Here is a 13,247-nt window from a genome sequence, read left to right on the forward strand (position 1 = left end):
CGTGAAATAGTTAATATCCGTATATAAATACTCGTAGGCCTATACTTTAAGCCCATGGCTATGTGATTCTTTCATTGCAGAAAGGACACGAGGGGACGGTGGTCCTGTGGCGGGAGGCAATATTGTCACCATGCCTCGAAATGGGAAACATGGTCCGGTTGACGGCCTTGAGAATGAAAGCCTCTGCCGCTGGAACGTCGTTCCAGACAACCAATTTCACCAACATTGAGGTAATAGGCTACTATATTGTCATTTAGAATAATAATGTTTGTAACAGTATGATGTTAGTGTTATTATATTGTCTAGATTTGAACATAATAATAGCCTATCTATCGTATGTACACTACAGGCTGTGAAACATTTCAACCCAAACACAAAAAAAGAGCTAACCAAACCAATATATATATATTGCATTTCCCCCGCTCGATAATCCCTCGATCTATCATTGCAGCTCCAACATTGGGATAGACACAGTGAAAGGTCCTATATGCATAGGATATAATGACTGAAAACAAATTTGTTTGATTTCTACAGAATGCGGTGGAGTGCAGGGAAGGGGTGGTCCTCGGAGTGATGGAGATCGACGAGGGAAATGTTGACGACGCTGTTGTCGTCTAGGAGCATTAAGACAGTGTTTTCCTCTCCTATTTTGGGGCACCGTAGGCCTACCCTCTCCCCCGCACGGGGTCATAGGCTACGTGCAAAAGATTTGCTTTTTATTGTTTTATTATTATTATTTTATTATTAGGCCTATTGTATGTTCAGAAATTAATTTTTTTCCCCATTCATTCATCCATTCATTATTTCTTGTTCACGAAATAAATTGAATACTACTTAAATAATACTTGCTTTCTTTATCCCAACCAAGACTCACACATTGTTTCAGGGGGGAAAGACCAACTCTTTCACTGTTTTAATAACATAATACAGACAATGAATGTCATTGCTTGATTTATTGAATATGCCTACTTTATTATAACTTCATTACCAGTTGGCCGAAAAAAGTACACTAAATAGAGTTCAATACAAGGTCTGCTAAGAGGATTTAAAACCCACGAAAGGGCTATGGCTTAATTGGTTATATATTGGAGTCCTTCCTATTCAGTTCATGGGACATTTAATGACAAATATATACAAATATACAGTACTATGCAAAAAAAAAGTCATATAAACGGTTAGAAAGTTGATGCTCAATGTAAACCTTTATTATTTAGATTTAGATTTCTGCTATTCTGTATTTCAGGTTAAAATAGTTGTAATACTTTGATATATGCATCAATGAAAATAGGTAACCTTCCTATAAAATTATTTTAACCTTGAACCGGAAGTGAATAGTGATACTGATTTGCCATAGCTATGCCTGAGCTATGCACAACAACTAATATTGGACAGTTGGACCTCTAAGAGTTGGACACCCGTGGTAATGGGTCAACTGCATGTGGGTGTTGGATGAAATCCTTGACAAGCTTATGGTAAGAATAATCAATAGATGTGTGACATTATGGGTAAATACAATGATTTAACGTGGTCCGTAGCTCTCGTCAAATGTTGATTTATGTAGTTGTGTTAGACTAAAGTCACACTAGCGCTAATGCTAATGCTGGCTAGCTAACGCCAGGTTAACGTTTCAACTATAAATACGATACAATCTATGTCAATTGGTAAAATCTAAATGCACGTGTTTATGTGATAAAGTAGCTTATTGGATCATGAATCATTACCACGGATCCTTAGTTATAATCTGATGTTATGTTACGTTTCTCATCCGCATCTCATTCAGTAAGCTATATTAGCTGTGGTTGGTTTATCTGTCATGGTGGAACTTGAATGACAAAGTCTGCATAAACGTTCATAGTTCAAATATAAAGTGCTCACGTTTGCTAATACCTGCCCGAGCACAATTGAAACATTCGTGACCATATGGTGAGCTATGAATCTATAATATTGGTAGTATTATTAGCATTAATTTATCATACAGTTATGTTGTAGCCATCACAGTAAACGATACATTACATGAACATCATGATCATTATGTTCTCCGATATACACTTGCTAATAGACATACTAGTGACTAGTGTATAATGCCAAACACTAGCGTAAATATAACTGAGTTTAGAAATGTATTTGTGTGGGTATAATGTACACAGTTTTGCTATACTTACACATCACATACAAATATAGACTAAGTATAGAACATCTATTCTAATTAACACATGTGCACAATGCTTGATTATCTTCCATTAAATTAATTTCTAGGTGTGCACATTATGAAATTATGACCGATATCCCATCTGATTATATATCTGCAGATACAGATTCTGACCGATTCCGATATTATACAGAAGACCACAATGGAAACAAGCCTATGGGTGGCCAAAAGGCTGTTAATAAAGTATCAATCAATCAATAGATAATGTTTACCTCTCACAAAGAAAAAACTCTTAATTTCTGAATTCAACATGCCTCACGTTGAAAATGAAAACATGAAGCGAGTGATCATCAGCGACTTTATCGTAATCTTAGTGAGGTAAGCAAGCAAAAATATGTCTGGAATGGGGTGGGGGGTGCTTACAGAGTAAAAGCGGCCATATCTTCCCGGCACCCCTAGCTTCTATTTTGAAAGAAATCCCAGTGCCGATTGTGTTAATGTGGAAACTACGTATGTTGACATGCGCACATACATGGAGCAAATTTCCACTAAATTTCTCTTGTGTTTCCATCACACCAAGGATCCAGGGCCTGAGATGGAAGCAGTGATCCTCAGCCAGGAGAGCCCCGTCTCCTCATGCCCCAATACAGCAGCCTGAGAAGCTGTCGTCTCGACGCAGACCAAAATGTTCAAAAATAGCAGATGTACACGCTTGCAGCGTGGCACAGAGTAACACGCTGTGAGCTTGTATATCTGCTTTTTCTCAATAGCCAACGCCAGCTTTATTTTCAATGCCATCCTAATATCTTGTCCTCACAACACATGTAGAGTAAATACAAATGTGTGTGTCTCTGTCTGCCACAGCTGCGTTCAGAGATGGAGAAGAGGCAGGCGGTGAGCAAGGCAGTGACAGGAGCCCAGGCTGAGATGGAGAGAAATGTAAACGGGTGAAGGAGAAGTGTAAAAGAGGAGCTGTTGCAAGAGCTGAAGAAGAGTTTACATTCCATGAAGATGGTGAAAAAATACCTCATCTTCAAGCTGAAATTGTGTCACATCTTTTGATCTTTACAGGGTTTCTGTCCGACATGTATACATACTCACAGGGTCATCTCTTTCACTGGTGTACAAACATGATATTTGTGATTAGGGTTCAGATGAGTAAGCCTAGAGAACATGTATTTTATATAGGATATTCAAATCTAGGCAATATAATTACACAAAAACATTATTGTATTGACAGTCCTTGATGGTTGTATAATTTGTGTTCTGTAGGGTTTTTCCCACTTGCTCATCTGCCATGGTGACAGGATAACTTTGTGCCACAGCATAATGCGCCCCCTTAAAAGTATAAACTAAGGGCTGATTCATACTCCTATTTTACTGCTGTTTCAGAGCTGTAGTGCCGAAATGATTTCGGCTCGTCAGAAATGTTCATTAGCACAGAAGAGCTGACTTTAGGACGGTACCCGAACCTCAAATGACGTCACATTGTAGGCTCTACAGCGCCGAACTGACTTTTATTCGGCTCTAAAATAGGAGTATGAATCGGCCCTAATCATGTACCCAACAAAGATCGTAAAGGGACAGTTTAACTATATATTCTCAGTATACTAACTATTTCACAGAGTTGAAAGTGAACATTGAAAGACAAGTACTAATTATAAAACTGATCTGTTATTTTTTCCACTACATGTTTGCACACAGATTCCATGTAGGCCTATGTGACAGAAATGAGAATGTGTTGTATGTTTATTTTATTCATACTGCATATTTGTATGGTTTATATTGGAGCAGGTGTTAGCCAGCTATCCACTGTGGTTGTCTCACTCACTTTGATAGTGACCAACTTTTGTGTGTATATTTTTTATCAATATGTATGTGGTAGTGCCCCTAGACTGAATGTATCACCTGAGCCATTTCGCTGGATCAAAGACATTGAAGGCTATTCAAATAAGTAAAAAATGGTGTTGCAGTGAAACCCTGATAAGAGGGACTAGAAATATTTGTATGTTCAGCATGCTGTGCAGATTTGTCACTTGAAAACAAAATGGTGTTAGATCACATAATTATGATCTTAAATGGAAGCATATCAGGTTTACAAATGTAAAGAAGTGGGTGAAATTAGTTGTCAGCTCCACAAGCTAGAGCGAAATGGCAAATCATCAAATTATGAATCTGCAATTCATTTGATAGACTTCAAATTTGATGTTCAATATCCACTTGGTTAAAACCGTTGTCAAGTACTAGCGCTGCTTGTGGATAAAATGTCCAGCAGGAGGCAGCAATGCATCAATATTCGGAATGCTATGTAATTTGAACTGTTAATCTGAAGTTTATGTACACGTTATAGTCTATCAATGCCTCACGGTTTAACAGGTAATGTACAATCTGTAATAGATAAATGTACTTAAATACAAGAGCGTTACCACTGAATTTATATTCTCAAATCAAATCAATGGTCACGTGTCACTTAATAAGAATATTACTCGGGCTGATCTTAATTGGTAGGCTATTGTTTTTGATGCGTGCATGTGCGAGAAAATTGAAAACAGATTTTCAATAATGGCAGAATGGTGCAGTGAATCTGTACATTTACGTAAGTACTGTAGGCTGCTTAATTTTGAGGTATTTGTACTTCACTTAAGGAGGCTACTTAACTCCACTACAGTCTCAGATCCAAATATTGTATTTTTACCCAACAACATTTCTTTGACAGCTTTATTTAGGCTACTATAGTTAGTTTGTAGGATTTAAAAAAAAAATATATATTTGGTGTAAAGCTTTTGGTACAAACATGTTCGTACTTGTATATGTATATATATATATTACAAAACATTAACCGCTTCAGCAGTAGACTATACATTTTGGTCATTTGAAAATAGACTAGCTTATAGGCCTATGTATATTCGTACGTCCCTTGTTTTGATGAATTGAAAATGGTGGGCCCTCTTGTAAACAAGTAATGCTTAAGGTGTCGTCCACTCACAGCTAACAGTTTTTGTATTGATATTGATTGATTGAAATCTTTATTAACAGTTTGCAGAATTACAGTACATTTCAAGCACAAACTCAATACAAAGACTGTTAACTGTGAGTGGACGACCCAATTAAGCCTCACACTTGTTTACAACAGGGTCCACATTGTTCAATTCATCAAAACATTTAGAGACAAACAAATACACTTCTATGTAGTTAAAATATAGGAAGCGAAAAGGGAAAAAAATATATATACAGTGAATAGACAGATATGTACAGTAATTCTGCAAACTGTTAATAAATCAATCTGCTATTTAAAATATATTCTATAGTACATATTATTGTACTCGATGCAGAATGTGTAATTATTACACATTCTGCACAAAGAGTACTTTCTTTCTAGTTTGATACCAACACTTGTGCTTTTAGTATATTTTGAATTCTGGACTTTTTACTGGAACAGAATGTTTCATTAACTTCATTTTGGATTATTTACAAAACGTGAGTACTTTTCTGTCTTCATAAAACAATTGTAATTATATATATTGAATCCAGATAACGTTCAACTGTCCATTTATTTATTTTATCTTGACAATGTATGAAAGGCACGGCGTTTTGGGCGGATGCCCGTATCTGCGACACCGCGGATTACATCACTTCCTCTTGTGAACTCAAGGTAAATGGTCGCTAATCGCTATGGTCACTTTAAATAGATGGAGTAGTACAATGTAATACCTAAATGGACAAATTGCGTTTAACCCAGTTTATTACTCAGCACCCGGCACCAGTATGTGTCTTTATGTGTTCGTTTATTTACGTTTTAGTCATGCTATCAGGCTATGTTGGCCAGGCTAACTTATGTACTAACAATAAGCTAATGGCTAAGGATAGCGTGCAACGAGGCTCGAGCGGCAACACACGTACTCACGTAGGCAGTTTGTTTAAAAGATAAAGCAAATAAAACTGTTACTGTTATGACGTTCAGTCATTCTAAATCGGGGCGGAACAGTGAAATTGTTGTAATGTCAGACTCACAACTCTATATTGAGCTAGCCAACTAGGCTATCATAGTTTGAGCTATAATTTGCGAAGTAACAATCAAGCTATCGTTAAATCATGCATGTTGCATTTAGAGCGTGCCGGTGCTGTGTGTCCGTTTGAGTTTAATTGTTGTAATGTTTACATTGTTAGTAGTCAGTTCTATGAATTTATTACACCGTTAATCAGTATTATTAACAGTTTGCAAAATTACAGTACATTTCAAGCACAACTCAATATAAAAGTATTAACTGTGGAATATACCATAAAGCATTACACTTGTAATGCTCCACCATGTTCAATTCATCATAATATTTAGAGATATTAGATCTCTTGTATGATGTAAACAATGTTATGGCTAATGGTTTTGAGAACTGAGTATCTTAACCTATTCCTATCTTAACCTATTTTCTCCTCTATCTCCTCCCACTCCCCCACCTCCCTCCCGGCGACCCTCCGTCACTCCTGGTGACTACTCATTTTACAAGTAAGAACATGTGTATTCTTATAAACTGAAACAATCATTCATTTAATGAACAAAAACATGACACCATGAAGGTAATTAACAATTTTACTTTGCCGATATACATTATTATTACTAAAGTCTTTTATACTCTGGCCATTCAAAAATAGCCGATCTACAAGCTTGCATGATGGCAAGTTGTGAGCTTGTTTTTTTTACTTAATATTGAAAACAAATAACTGATTATTTGCTTAAAGTAATTGTATCAAATTGGGCATTATGTGGCGTAAATGCATATCAAACTGGGGGTTCCTCAAAGCAAAAAATGTTGGAAATCACTGGTCCTGTGTACCACCCGGTGTACAGAACTGCCGTTTGCCAGCTGATGGCACAAAACAATTACGGTGGTATAAGAGTTCTATTTATCCATCATGCAGATAAAATGAATGATTTGTTTCAGATTCTGTCATTTAAGATTTCAGCCTTTATTTTTTATTTTTTATCAGACATATTGGTATAACAAAGTAAGGTGAGCATCTCCCAAAAAACAATTTCACCGTTGAAACTCTGGCAAAACAGAGCCCACATAGAGTGATTTAGCTGTCTGACTTGTATATCATGGTGTGTGAAGCCACAGAGCCATCTAGTGGATGTTTTGCATAACAGACATGGAAATGGTTCAATCCGGTTGAGTTCAGTTTCAGGCTCAGCATTGTTTTCAATGAGAAATAGTGAGTTAAAATGTGGAGTCATTTTAGCATGCGTGTGCTGTGAGACATGGACATGAAGCTGTTGCCCGTCCATGGTGGCTATTACTATTAGTTACTGGGATTTGCTGGAGTCCACTCACTTGACTGCAGCAAGAATGTGATCACATTATTCCTCCCTCCCTGTAGAACGCTGTGCCCCTCTGCTGTCCCTTATTAGTATTGTATGACAAAAATAGCAGATCTTTATTATTACCCTTAATTTTACCCCCCATTGAAGTTGTTTATTAATCATAACCATATGATCCCTTTCTTTGTATTTTAGTATCTTGTCTACCTATTGGTTTTATACCTGTGTATATACTGTATGTAGTGTGTATTGTTTTGTACTCAACCTATTGGTTTTATACCTGTGTTTATATGTTGTTTGTATGTCTGGCCTCGTGGGGAAAGATGGTGGGTGGGTGGGGACGACTGGGAAAGGAGTTGTGGGAGAAAATGTAAAAAAACGAAGAGTCATATTCTCTGTCTGTGAAAATTACATGTCATACTCTTTGAATAAAATTTACTTAAAAAAAAAAAAAAAAGCAGATCTACAAGCTTGCAACACACTGTGCTTGTAGATAAGCCTTATTCGGCATGCAACACCTCATATGCTGAAATATCAGTTAAATTGTACAGAGCTGTGCTGTTTACCAGCTGATGCCACAAAACAATTACTGAGGTATATTACTGAGAGTTCTATGCATTGATCATGCAGGTAATGAACAGAAAATGTTGCTGAACCTAACCTATGGTTTTTGAAGACCTTCAAATTCTTATGAAACCATTTTGACCTGAGATCAGATTCTATAAATGTCTTCCACATCTTGACAGTTTTCTGAAAAAGCTGTTTCTATGTCAGTGGTTCTTCGGTTTAAAAAAAATAGCAGACCTACCTACAAGCTTGTAGCGCGCCACTCGGTGGCACACTATGAGCTTGTAGATCTGCTATTTTTCAATAGCTAAAGCATAACATAATGCCAACACCAAAAGTTCCCGCCCACAATGGGTTAAAAAAGAAAAGAATGGAAATGAACAAATACAAATTCTGCATGTATAGCAACTACAAACTGATCAATTTCTTCTATCTCCTTCAATCTGCAGATCAAACGACACCACCCTACCTTCTGAGTAAGTATTAAATGTATCAGCTTAATGTTTGCAGATAAATGGCCATGAATGGCCTACCAAACATCACTGGAATCTCGGGGAAAGCTTACCAATATCGCCTCCCTCGAGATTCAGAGCCGGAAGATGCGTCTACCTTTTGTCTATGGTTTTCTGCTTCTGGTGAAGTGTCGGGTGTGGGTGAATAGACCTATATGGGATTTGCATTCTCTTCCACACTTCACACAGGGCGATACATTGACACAGCATTTTACAGTGAAGATTGGGATCCCAGAGATATAGATAAATTTGGATCAAATGGGGCTCTGTGGCATAATGCATATCAAACTGGGGGTTCCATGAAGTTAAAAAGGTTGAGAATCACTGAACGCTAAACTGTATTGGACTGTACAATCCTCACGATTTAACCCAGATGTATGCATCGTCAATCACTGAAATTAAATCTACAAGCTCACAATGTGGGATGTGAACGGGTGACATTCAATTTACCCGGTGGCCTCTACTCACTAAGCTATGGCCAGAATGTGAGCTTGCAGGTCTGATTTTCAGCTCACAACACCTCTAGGTCGTCCCAGACCAGTCATCCTGGTTCTCCATAGATCTGGCCAGCTCATTGGTGCTTTGTACTCCTGCCTTGTTCTTGAGTATGTCCACATAAGTTAATGTGGGACATCCTTATACTAACTTGCTGGCTGACAGCTCTAATGCCAAATCCCAATGCCCAAAATCTCAGCCACTTGTTCACTCACACTCAACACACTCGCACTCAAACAAACGGCAATGATTTATGTTCGGACACTGACGTTATATGATGTCTACACGATTGTCACCTATTTCAGCAGGTCACCAATTCATTTCACGGTGATGCCGCCATGCTACTGTGAGTGAACAAGTGGCCAAGATTTTGTCTCGCACACCCTTGGTATTCCATCATACAGATAATTGTTGGTAACGTGTTTTGACATATGAGGTGTAGATAAATGGTGCATTTTGTGTTACCGCAACACCTCATGTCAAAATGTACGGAGCTATGCTATTTACCAGCTGATCACAAATCTACTGAGGTTTACAGGTTTTATTCACATGCATCATGCAGGTAGTACAGGTGCAATACTTTTTTCTCCCAGTGGATTGAATACAAACCATATTTAACCCATTCTGACCTGAGATCAAATTCTACAAAATGTCAAATGTTTGAAAATGAATTTTCTGAAAAAGCTATGTTTCTGTCAGTCGTTCTTCGATTAAAAAAAAATAGCAGACCTACAAGCTCGTAGCGCGCGCTATGAGCTATTTTTAAATAGCTAAAGCATAACATAGTGCTAACACCAAAAGGGGTTCCCGCCCAAAATGGGTTAATGTAAATGTGAAATCAGTGCCTTACTGATTTAATGTGGTTGACGTTTTAGTATTTTAGGATATTAAGTAATAAGGTCTTTTGATTTCAAGGGCCCCAAAAAAAGTATGAAAATATGTGCCAGGAACACATTTTTCTTTTTAAACAGAACTGCATGCTCATTTGCTATTTTCAAATGGCCAAAGTATGTTGAAGTGCTTGCATTGATTTAGATGCTACATTAACTCTTTTTGCTGGGAACCCCCTCAAGGAACCCTGGGGGTTTCCAAAACCCAGACCCCACTTTGAGAACCACTGCTTTAAATGACCAACTGTCAACCTAGCTTTAAGTGGTCATCACTAATACTCATAAGATGACACCATTCCTGCCTACCCACTTTGTCGCAGAGGATAGCAATGTGTTAGTGATGGCCAATTGAACGATAGGTTGAAACTGTGAAGTGTTTAAATTGGAGCGGACTGATTGAATGCAATATGTTACAATGTAAGCCATTTAGTTATAAATATGCAGCAGTGTGCATTGAACTTTACTCCTTTACCAGGAAATTATTGTAAATGGTCTATTAACCCATTTAGACCTGAGGACACATCTGTGTCACCCTATAGCTTTTAACCATGACTATAAACTTTACCTGAAAAATGGCAGATCTACATGCTCTGAGTGCTGCGCTACGAGCTTGTAGCTTGTTTTCTTTAACTCAAATCTTTGCTTCTGGGGGGGTCCCTGCTACAACATATTTTCAGATGGTGTCTGTGGCAAAATACAGATAATTCTCGGGGTCCTTCCTTTACATGAAATGGTTTGAGAACCACTGATAAGGTTTTGGAAGACATATTGTAGAATCTGGTGCCAGATCTCAATGGGTTAACAACACAAAATAAAAATATTCTTTGAACAATTAAGTAATTGCTGATTTTCTCCTTTTCATCTGCAGACGTAGCTGGTTGCTGTTGTGCTACACTTGAGTAAGTATTAGTTATCAACACTGATAATGTTTTTACACAATATTTGTATTCAAGTTGAATATAGGTGCAAGAAGTGATGTCACACACACACACAATTTTGACACACAAAGGTGTTATTCCTAGTATGGACTTTCAATGGTTAGGTGACCACCGAACTACAACATGACGTCACTGAGCTGCGGTGAAGAGCCTACCACGGCCACCACCTCAGCCCTACTCTCTGTTTTTACTCGCCACCGCTCCACGCTATTTCAGCTCCAGTGGTCACCTCGCCACCGAAAATCCACACTATGAATAGGCCTTTAACCCATTCTGACCTGAGATCAGATTCATACGAGGTTTCCACTGGACACACACTGGTCTGATTAACCCATTCTGACCTGAGATCAGATTCTAAAAAATGTCAGTAGTTTGTTTTTCAAAAATAGCAGACCTACAAGTTTTTTCTACTATCTTGCTTATGCATTTATGTTACTGATATACTTGTATAAACGTGACTATGAATATTATTTCTTTCAGGTAAACCTTGTGCAGTGAACCCTGGGTTCCAGTGGATCCTGTTTTTCCTCTTAACCCAACACCCCAAACCCTGCTATCTCTCTGCCTCTGTCTTTTGTCTCTACCCTTTCTCTCTCTCGCTCGGAGAAGTCTCAGAGTTGGGAGCAACTCTTGAGACTTGCTCTGGTCATACCTCATACAAACCTTGATACAACTCTTGATATACAACTCTTGATATACAACCCTTGATATACAAACCTTGATTTACAACTCTTGATATACAACTCTTGATATACAACCCTTGATATACAACTCTTGATATACAACTCTTGATATACAACCCTTGATATACAACTCTTGATATACAACCCTTGATATACAACCCTTGATATACAACCCTTGATATACAAACCTTGATATACCAATCCTTATATACCAATCCTTGATGTTGACATTGATATACAAACTGATATACGTTGATATACAAACTGGCCAACTATCCGGATACGAACTCAGCCTCAACTCATCAGCTTGGTGTCTGCACTCTACATACTGAACCAGGACTGGACTACGTACTGGATACTGGATCACGATCATCAAAGCACTCACATTTCACAATCTGTTCAGAATTAAATACTCTTAACATTAGTAGTCTGTACTCCTAGCAAGACCACGCTCCGGTCATTGTTCAGGTTCTTTATAATAAAATATACTAAATAAAAACAAAATATATGGTAGTTTGATAGGCTTGTTTAGAGTTCTGTTTGTGATAATTAACCTATTTGCAACTCCGACAGGAACACTTTGTACTAATCCAGAGTGCATTCTATTGAACAGTGTTCCATCAACTGAAGTAACTGCTATATTTAAAGAGTGTATACATTAAAAATAAATATTTTACATAATCATCAATATATTTAGCCTATATCCACTGAATATTGAATTACTAATCTGACTATTCAGTACTACTTGAAGGTTATTGCTTGTGTTAAAATTGTACATAATTTCATTGGTTCAAAACTAAATGGTATAATTTCCACATTCCTTAGTACAGTTTATGCATACATAGTTTAATCAAATCTTTGATCAAATACTAAATCTACAAAAGTAGTGTTTCATATCTATATTTGAACTGCATATACTTATAGTTACCTTATAGGTACACCGATTAAATTTTGTCTGCTGCACTAATCAATTCCTGTTATCTTATTTTCCTGTTCATATTTGTGGTCACTGGTTATATAACATTGCCTGTAAGTGGACGTGACACAAATCACTTGCTTCTGTTTGGTACTATAGTGAATGTCCCTCAGTGATTGAGATTGCATTGTGGTTTTCAGTAGCTCACATCTGGTATATTACGTAGAATTCTGTGAAACTACAGTTGACGTCTGGTCCTATATTAACAATTGTTTCATAATTTTCTGGGTGTCTATAGAACAAGTTCATAGTGAACTATAGCCTACTGTATCAATCACTACATTCTCTGAAGATATTTGTGAATATCGTAGTCCCTATTAAGTTACCATAAAAACATTGCAAAGCACAAACTTATACGCAATATTTAAGGTTTACCAGTGTGACAAATAGCCTACAAGAACAAAACGTTACCATGCCGAGGAAAGGGAAAAAAAGTCAAGCAACAAAACAACAATGGGTTAAATTGAAATTATCTGACGATGTGATACCAGGTCAACAAATGCATGGTCCCCACAGGCTCCGCAGCTGCAATGATGTGAAACCGATGTACTACACTGATGCTGTCAAACAGGTTAGTCATAGTGAAGTTGGACATCTGTCGGGGACATCTCATATTCAACACAAAGGCCAATCTGACGAGACGAGAGTTAAAGCATCCCATAGTCAAAACAGCACTAAATACGATGTATTTTCCAGGAATAAGCAGTGTGCCTGTAGTTCTCT

The 13,247-nt window shown here is 37.5% G+C and overlaps 1 long non-coding RNA gene across 2 annotated transcripts; it reads left to right on the top strand.

Moving 5' to 3' along the window:
• Positions 1–1,353: 1,353 nt before the first annotated feature.
• Positions 1,354–12,032, top strand: LOC308335648. 2 transcript variants are annotated; one of them, XR_013966065.1, is made up of 5 exons: positions 1,354–1,472; positions 2,730–2,888; positions 3,014–3,163; positions 10,802–10,826; positions 11,346–12,032. It is a non-coding gene; the product is annotated as an uncharacterized lncRNA (long non-coding RNA). The 2 variants fall into 2 exon arrangements; XR_013966064.1 differs by having other exon boundaries at positions 2,730–3,163.
• Positions 12,033–13,247: the final 1,215 nt, after the last annotated feature.

The sequence above is a fragment of the Protomyctophum bolini genome (genome assembly GCF_963924005.1).
Source record: "Protomyctophum bolini genome assembly, chromosome: 20".
Taxonomy (NCBI): Eukaryota; Metazoa; Chordata; class Actinopteri; order Myctophiformes; family Myctophidae; genus Protomyctophum; species Protomyctophum bolini.